We start from the raw sequence: 10,074 nt of genomic DNA on the forward strand, positions 1-10,074 counted from the left end.
AAACTTTGATCTACTGCGGGGCAAAGTCAATTACGAAAAAAAAAAAAAAAAAAAAGAGTAAGAACAAATAATAAAATATTAACCGTAGAAAACTTTAGCTTCTACATAATCCTATTCAAGCTTCTTTTAAAAAAAAAAAAAAATACTTATCTATGTAAATAATAAGGTCTTAAAATTTTCATAATCTTTTATAAAATAGACTTTCTTTTTAAAATTAACTTATTATTTTTAAAAAAAAATACTATTGTGTAATACAAAAGTTAGTGAGATCTTAGTTTTGAAATTAATCAACCCAAGAATATTGAAGCAAAGAATTCCAAATGATACAACTTTGATTTTTTGAAAATATGCTCCTTCCACAGTGAAGTGTAGAATCATAGTTTTGTAGCTGAACCATCAGCTTTCGCCATGTGGCAATCAAAATAAATTATTGACGCATAGTAATCTGAATTAAGACAAATAAATTATTCATGTGCAATCAAATAAGTGGATAAATAAGTTAGAAAGCGCGAAACTACAGGGATTTAACAGTTGGGACATAATCGCTATAAAATCAAGAAGTAGTTAGAAGTTGATTGCAAAAATAAAAAAAAATATTAGGGACTAAAGTAAAAATGGTGCAAAGGTTGTGACAAATGGTACAATTGACCCTCAATTAAAAAGAAAAAAAGAACGTGGGATCCGCAAAATCCCCCAAATAAGGAGAGCTCTTCTTTTGATTCTCAAATCATATATTTATAAATTTTAAATGTAAATTGAAATATCAAAATCAAAATAAAAAAATTTAAGTTGAAATAAAAAATTAGATTCAATTTAAAATTTAAATTTCAATTTAAATTCAAACTTTAAATTTGAATTAAAAATTTTAATTTCTACATACGGCCCACAATCAATCAAAATAAGAAGAGACTTTGTTTAAAATTTAAATTTAAAATTTTATTGTTTGAATGTGGCCCATAACATTCCAAAATAAGAAGAGATAGAAAAGAAAAAAAAATAAAAAGTAAGAGAGAGAGAGAGAGAGGAGTGGATCGCACAAAAAAAAAAATAAAATAAGAAAATAAGAAAAAAGTGGGGTGGGTCCAACGGCCCTTAGAGTGCGGGGAGAGCTCCTATGGGTTCCCAAATTATATATTTTTAAATTTAAATTTAAAATTTTTTTTTTTTTGTATGTGGCCCACAATACTTCAAAATAAGAAGAGATAGAAAAAAAAAAAAAAAAAAAAAAAAAAAAAAAAAAAAAAAAAAAAAAAAAGAAAAAGAAAAGTGGGTTGGGTCCAACGCCCTGGAGTGGGGGGAGAGCTCCTATATGGGTTTCCAAATCATATATTGATAAATCAATACAAGAATACAGAAGCAAAGAATCTCACGCCGTACATCTTTAATTTGCTTTAATTAGTTCCTTGTCGAAGTGGCAAGTAAAGGATCATATATTGTAGCTTAAATTTTTGTTTTTATCGAGTGACAAGCTAAATTATTGAATCTCTGTTTGTTTATTTCTTCTCATAAATGCCCACTTCTATAATTTTGTTTTACCATAACTCCACATTCGAGCGTATGTTTGTTTGGGTGGAAGTTGAGAGAGAAGTGGAGAGGGAGAAGTCGTTTCGTCATAAACGATCATTTTCGTTGTGTGGTTCGCCGTAAAAAGATTACGGTCGAAACACGAGTTAATCTGAAACGATATAATTTACTTGGGCCGAAGTCAATTGCGATGAAGGAAGGTGAAGTTAAAAAATAATAAAATAATATGCTAGGTAAAGTTATTTATATTTAAATTTATTTAATTATGGTACTAATTATTTTTTTATTCATTTGGCATATTTAAAATATGATACAAATTGATTAATTAGGTATTAATATTATTTTTTTTTTGTAATTGTATTGGTGTATTTTGCTAGGTAAAGTTATTTATATTTAAATTTATTTAATTATGGTACAAGTAGATTTTTTATTCATTTGGCATATTTAAAATATGATACAAATTGATTAATTAGGTATTAATATTATTTTTTTTTTGTAATTGTATTGGTGTATTTTCATAATTTACCTGTTTTAAATTAACTTTTAATTATATAAAAATATAATTATATTATTTTTATTTGGCCAATTTGCATAAAAAATCTACTTATTTTGGGCTTTTGCAAAATCGGGCCACCTTTTTCGTTTTTGCAGATTCGGTCCGCTTTTTCAGCAAACTGACCAAAATACCCTTATTACTTTTTCTCTTTCCTCTTTCTCTCTCTTCTTCGTTTCCCTCGTTCTTTTTTTTTTCTCGCCGGCAGAGCGGAGGCGGAGCGAAGGCAGAAACGGTCCGTCTCGCCTCTCACCCTCATGCTCTCGCCCTCGCCCTTGCCCTCGTCAATACACCCCCCACCTTCCTCGTTTCCGACCCCGCCAAGACCGCGCCACGATTTTTTTTTTGCTTTTTTTTTTCTTTTCTTCTCCGACTCTTCTCCACCGTCTCCGACGACGACGTCTCTCGCCCTTCCCCGCCCTTCTCATCTCTCCCTCTCCCTCATTTTCTGCCGCCTCCGACGATGATTTATCTTCACCGGCGCTGATGCCGACACCGTAGAGGTCACTGCGGCGCTATAGCCTCGGAGCGGGGGGTCCTTAGCGGCGTTGTCACCGACGCCCTAGCTGTTGGCAGAGAAGGTGACAAAAAAAATTATAGAAAAAACAGAAAAAAAAATAAAGATAAAAAATTATATAAAAAGAAGGATGAAGATGAAATTGTATCGTTAATTACAAAAAAAATTATAAGTTGCACTATTTAAGATGTAAACTGCTGCTTTAAGATAAAAATTATACTTTTTGAACGAAAATTATACTATTTTTTATCTTAAACTGCATCCTTTTAAATGATATTTATACTGTTTTTCTCTTGTTGCACTGTTTCTCCTCTTGTTGCACTATTTCTCCTCTTGTTTACACAAAAATGGTGCAACAAGAGGAGAAACAGTGCAACAAGAGGAGAAACAGTATAAATATCTCTTAAAAGAGTGCAGTTTTTCTTTTTATTGCATTGTTTCTACTCTTGTTGCACTATTTCTCCTATTATTTACACAGAAATGGTACAATAGGAGAAGAAACAGTGCAATAAGAGAAGAAACAGTAAATATATCTCTTAAAACAGTACAGTTTTTCCTCTTGTTGCACTATTTTTTCTCTTGTTTATACAGAACTGGTGCAACAAGAGGAGAAACAATATATATATATCTTAAAACAGTGCAGTTTCTCCTCTTGTTGCACTGTTTCTCCTCTTGCTGCACTGTTTCTCCTCTTGTTTACACAGAAATGGTGCAATAAGAGGAGAAACAGTGCAACAAGAGGAGAAATAGTATAAATATCTCTTAAAAGGGTGCAGTTTAAGATAAAAAATAGTATAACAAGAGGAGAAATTGTGCAACAAGAGGAGAAACAGTGCAACTTTTATTTAAAGAGTGTAATTTTTATCTTAATGGATGCAGTTTACATCTGAAAGAGTGTAATAAGAAGAGAAACAGTATAAATATCTCTCAAAGAGTGTAATTTTCGTTTAAAAAGTATAGTTTTCATCTTAAAGCTGCAGTTTACATCTTAAGTATTGCAACTTATAATTTTTTTTGCAGTTAACGATGCAATTTCATGTTCATTCTTCTTTTTATATAATTTTTTATCTTTATTTTTTTTCTGTTTTTTCTATAATTTTTTTTTTCACCCTCTCTGCCAACAGCCACGGTGCCGGCGACGACGCCGCTAAGGACCCCCGCTACGAGCCTGTAGCGCCGCAGTGACCTCCACGGTGTCAACGTCACGTCGGCACCAGCGAAGATGCATCATCATCGAAGGCGGCAGAGAATGAGGGAGAGGAAGAGATGAGAAGGGCGGGGAAGGACGAGAGAGGCGTCGTTGTCGGAGACGATGGAGAAGAGTTGAAGAAGAAAAGAAAAGAAAAAAGCAAAAAAAAAAAAGTCGCGGCGCGGTTTTGGCGGGGTTGGAGGCGAGGAAAGTGGGGGGTGCGTGGACGAGGGCAAGGGCGAGGGCGAGGCGAGGGCGAGAGAATGAGGGTGAGAGGCGAGACGGACCGTTTCTGTCACGCCCCGGGGTCCCTTTTTGATTGAAGCACAGCGGAAAAACGTCTAAAATTTTTTTTTTGAAAACCTGACCCCAGAGTATGCCAAATCCGCCACAAATACAGAGAATCCACTGTTCACACGGACAGAGTCTCCCCTGTATTTGCACGGCGTCGCACAAGTACAAACGTACAAACAGAGTACAACCACAACTAAATAAATATAGAGATAACTATACATTCATACATTCACCATTCACATCACAGATTTACATTCGATATTTAAACATAAATTCGCGGAAACCTTTTGAAAACTGTTTCCTACGCGAAAACTTTTATCTTTTAAAAACGCTACCACGAGGGGTAGAAAACTATTTCAGTTTACAAAACCATAATTCTTTTAATATGATAACTCAATTATACAAATGGAGTAACAAAACTGAACCAGTAACAGTCTAAGCCAGAATAATCGGAAATAACCACGTAACAGCTAAACTAACCAAACCGAGTCGGAAGTTCTATCGACCTCTATCAACGTGTCGCCTGTTTCGTCTCAACCCTCACTTCCCGCAATACCTGAAAAATGGTGGGGAAGGTGAGAACATGTAAATATGTCTCCCCTCCCAATAGGTACCGCAAGCCAAAGAAGGCGAGGAGTACTCACCGGATCAGGAAGATAAACAATAGTATATGGGTAAGTGAAATACAGTAGCAACGATCATGACGAAAGAGATATAAATGAAAGAACAACTACCGCTACTGTAAACAGAACGACAAGCGTGCATACAGAGATATCAGACTATAGTAGCAAGACAAATGTAAGAAAGGACTATAGGTATACCTGTAAACAACTGCTACTACAACGAAGAACCGAAAGCATACAAGAATACGAAAACTATAGTAGCAAGACAACTGTAAAGAAAGAACTGTAGATATACATGCAACAACCGCTACTATAGCTATATGCGTCAACAGGACAAGTAGTCCAAAAGTACCCAATCTAAACCTGCCATGTTGGTCCGGAGACCTCAGGCTCGTGCCACATTCACTCAACCTGCATATAACCCAGTCTTAGCCTCTGGGCTCACGGGTCGGACGTACGACCACTTTTCCGGAAAAGAACACCCCCTGCGGTGGATCAGACTGCCAGTGTTCGTGAAATGCTAACGAGTGGTGGCGATCGATGCTGATATGCTCGCCAACCGTCGACGACCAGCCGACAATCACTGCCCCTCTGGGCATACCGACCGTGTAGGTCATCAAGTAAAAAACGTGAACCGACCGAGATAGGTCAATGTACGGAAAGTAACGAACGACCAAACAGATCACAGATGCAAACAGGAGAACCGACCAACCAGGTCAATAGTATAGTATGTACGAATGCCGCCTACTCTACCCCTACACAGGACACTACACATAGAACAACCAGGTAGAGTAAATAAAGATAGCATGTAAATACTGCTCGAAGTCAACTAACAGTATGAACGCAAGAACCGACCGATAGGTCACAAGAGTGTATCGATATAGTCCAGAACTACCGTCAGCACCAGCTGACAATCCTACCCCTCAGGGTACACCGACCTCCAAGGTCATCAACGACAGAACTCACGAAGCTAACCGACTAGGTCACAAACATACCAAACAGTGGAACTGAGTAGACTATAGTCATCCATCGGCGTTGGCCGACAATCCCACCCCTTAGGGTATATCGACCTCAAGGGTCAACGAACGGAGTACGCGAACTGACCAATCAGGTCACCGAAACGAAGTACGAGAACCGACCACTTAGGTCACTGGAATCATATATGGATAAACTACTCTACTCCTACACATGATACCGAGCATAGAAACATATGAGTAGAGTATAACAGCAACAACAGGGATGCAAGCTCAATATATGATATGATAATAATAACAACAGAAGAACAGGGATAGAAGAAATATCACCGAGCGTGCACCACTGTACCGACTTCGGATCGAAGTACCCACCTGTACAACTGTCGCGCTTGTCTCCTGACTGCGAAAGAGCGTCAACCGGACCTAAGGAAAGTCCACCGGGTTAGTGTCTAACCCACAGCTAATAACCACTAAATCCACAACCTACAAGCAAACCCTTGGGGATCGGTTTCCCAAACCGATCGCCGTAATACGCCGGAAGTCCCGTAATCGCACGGGGACTCCACCGGGACCCACGAACTGTCCCGGAACACACCGACTCATACCGTGAGTTACCCGCTGCCACTAAACACCATTAGTCATGGGATTTGGCAGCAAACACAAGGATACATAACCAAACAGCAATCGCCGAATAATTGTTCGGATTCGGGTTCCCGGAAGTGTCAATTTCGACACCGGAACCCACCGTCGCTCACCCGTCATTTCCGAACTCTCGAAATGACGCAAGTGACCAGCCAACAAGGCTCAGCGACTACACAAAAGCTCACGAAGCACCGTCGGAATAATTCCGAACCGAACCCGCGTTCCGTCGGCGGATTTCGCCGAAAAACGCACCGGAAATGCATTTCCGATCTTCGCAAGGGTCTGGGGCCTTGGACAATCAGTCCAGAGGTTAACCTCAACCAACACTTGCTGCCAACAGTAGCTACAACGAACCAAAATGCATAAAAGCCCTCCTGATGACCCAAAATCGCATTATTTCATGCGATTTCGGTGCTTTCATGGTCCGACAACGCAAACCAGAGGTCAAACAGCCAAGACGAGACTCCTGCTGACTGGTCTCGGTGTGCCGGAGGCCGTGCTCACCTTTCGGAGCACTGCCGGCCACTGTGGAGGACGCATGAGCGACGCAAACATCAGTGAAACAGCGCGCACAGCGCCTAAATCGCGTCTAACACGCAAACCGGAGCATCTCTGACCTAAATAGAGGTGGCCACGATGACCGGCACTGAACAAGGATCATCGTGCTCACCTCCAGCAGATTCGGGGTGGCCTCGGTTCACCAAAACAGTGATCGGAACCCCAAGACAAGGTACAGGAAGCCAACAACAAACTTACCGGAGCAAGGTGGGGCACAGGGCGGCCGGCGGGATATCCAGCCAGAGGAGGGTGCTGCCAGTGTGGGGAGGTCCGGGCGCGCATCGGTCGGCCACGGGAGGCGGCGGAAGCGGCGGGCATTGATGCCCTAGCCGCACAACCCGAGGAGAGCCTGGGCTCGGTCCAGCCAACAGGGAGCTTCCGGCGGCGGGATCTACGGCGGTGGGCGGGTGCGGCCGGACAGGCGGAGGCGGTGCTCACTCCGGCCGGCGTCGGGAGGCGGCGGCGACTGCTCATGAGCAACCCGAGCCCCTGCGCGCTCGGCTCGGGTTCAGCCGAACAGAACGGCCACCAAGGCGGCCGAGGACCCGCGGGGACGTCGGAGACGACAAAAAGGGGTCGCCTGAAGGTGGAGGGGAAGAAGGAAGGAGGCGAGCGACGGGAGCGGTGGCTTGCAGCTCAAGCGCGGCCACCCGAGCTCAGCTCGGCAGAGGGTCACAGCGGCGGCGCCCAGGGCGTGCGGCGGCGACGGCGGCCATTCAGGCCGGGTGCGGGGGTGCCGGTGGTCACGAGGGAGGTTGCCGATGTGGTCCCTGGCGGCGGTAGGGCGCGTGGTGGAAACCAGCCTGGGCTCGGCCCGAGTTGGTCCAGCTCGGCTGCAGAGCGCCCAGGCAACGACGGCGGCGCGCGGGGACGTCCGAGGACCGGCCGGGCCTTCGCCGGAGATGGGGACCACGGCCAGGGGAGAGGGCCCAAGGAGTAGATCTCTCAGGCTGATCCGAGATAAGGGTGGTAAAGGTTGGGTGGAGGAAAAGATAGAGGAGAGGCCAGGCACGGAGTTCCCAGCGGCCGGAGCTCCCGCCGGCGGCCGGGGTGCGAGCATGGCGAGGGCAGAGGCGGCTAGGGTGGATTAGGGTAAGTTGGGGTGGCTTAGGGTTAGGGTTTCATGCGAGAAAGCCCTAACAATGCATATATACAAGGTGTAATTTGCAAGAAAGCCCCTCAAGGATAAATAATTCCAAACCCAGTCCTTCACAGCGCGAGTAATACACACGAATACCCCTCCACGTGCGATCTCAAGCGAAACGGTACATAAAATATTGCGACTTTTGCAAAAATACCGTTTTCCCTACACCGACCTCTCCTCGATCAACGTGCAATCTCCGCAGATCCGTCCGTCAGATTTGCGAACGGATTGCACCAGTGCAATCAGCACCTCGGAGACAACAAAGCTACACTTTCGTTTCGTCTCGATCGACCACGGATTCACGACAAAATCCAACCTTCTTCCAATAGAAGGAATCACACACAAATACATATAAAACATGTATTTTTGGATTTTCTCGAAATCCGTGCGTCAAACTCAAAATCCGTCAGCGCCACTAGTTCCAGAACAGCTGAACCGGTCAAAACGAGCTATTGGACTGATATGAACGGAGTCCGATACGCACCAGAAGCCAACTCTACTCCGTGGCTTCTCCGGAAAACCGGAGTTACTATTCACTTAAGTGAAAACTAAAAGTCACGTATCTTCTCCATTTTAGCTCATTTTCGTCTGAAACTTGACGAGTGCTTATGTAATTAAATTACACACATAAACATTATCAACAGAAAGTTTAGTAGCACTGTCAAAAATCTCAGTCCTTACATCATTCCTCCTTTAAAAGAAGTTTCGTCCCCGAAACTTGACCACGTACCCACCGTAAACGAACTCTGACATTGCTCCACCAATGCGGTAACACCTTTGGATACTTGTCAGTCACAATTCTAGAATTTGGATAGATCAACCTCTGAAAAAGGGAAGAATAGGACTGCGGTTCCACAAGAACAAGACGAGGGAAACGTACCAATCCCAAGTCTACGGACCATAACACACCGGAATCAACACCATCCAGTAACCTTGGCCCGAAAAGCCTCAACCGACTCGACCACGTCGCTAAGTTCACGAGAAAGAATCACGAGCCAACACCACCAAACTGGAGTCTAATTACCTAGACCGGAGCAAAATATTTCCGACTAGCCAACAATACCTGCTCACCACGAGCGAAAACGAAACGTTCTCCTAAAACTTGAGTCGGTAGCAACAGCCTCTGAGACTACAGTCTCCGACTAACAGAACACACAACTGCCGAAGTCAAGTACTCCTCCACGGAAAGCCACTTTTGGCATTCGACAGTCTTAGGTCCCACAACCTCACTTTTTACCTGACCAAAAAGGTCGAAGGATGACAATAATAATTGAGCTCGACAATTTGCTCGCTCAATTAAAACTGGTTCGACTAAATCAACATACCCACCATGCAAGTCCAAAACTTGGTGCACAGGATTGCCAATCGCACTATGCGATACCAACCATCGGTGATGCTCAACACCTGTCTCTACGAGACCCTGTCGCTGCCGTCCTACAAGGGACCCTAGCGATCGGTGTTTCGAGCAATACCAGATAACTGTCTCATTGAAACCCTGGCGCACCTGTCACCAATTAACCGGACAAGCATACTATTCCAACATCGCACAATAGGCCGAAATACAAACCTTACACGATATCACCTACGGTGACAATCAAAGCCAACAACCAAGCTCAAGTCACTCAACCATAAATTCTGAACCTCAAGACAATAGACCGTAACTACTAACCAACAAACCCTTTTAGCTATGGAAGCACAACTAAAGAGCTACGAACACCCAGACTCGAACTAGAGTCAAAACCACCTACAGTGATGATAAATCAACTGCGCAAACCAACCAAGAAAATCTAAGGCCCACTACGTGGTCAAAGATGACCGACACCCAACCATCCTCACAAGACTATCTACAGAGGAATGAAATACCGACCCAATCCATGAGTCCCAAACAGGGAGAAGATATTTCGTTTCATCTTTCGACAACACATTGTCTGCAGCCAATGTACTTATCAAAAGAAGAAGCGAAATATCTGAAGATCCACTACCAACAACAAGGTGGGAGCGTGACACGATGAAATATCAAACGACTTAATATTTCACTACTGAACCAAACATCCTC

This window comes from Ananas comosus, linkage group 1 (assembly GCF_001540865.1).
Source record: "Ananas comosus cultivar F153 linkage group 1, ASM154086v1, whole genome shotgun sequence".
NCBI lineage: Eukaryota > Viridiplantae > Streptophyta > Magnoliopsida > Poales > Bromeliaceae > Ananas > Ananas comosus.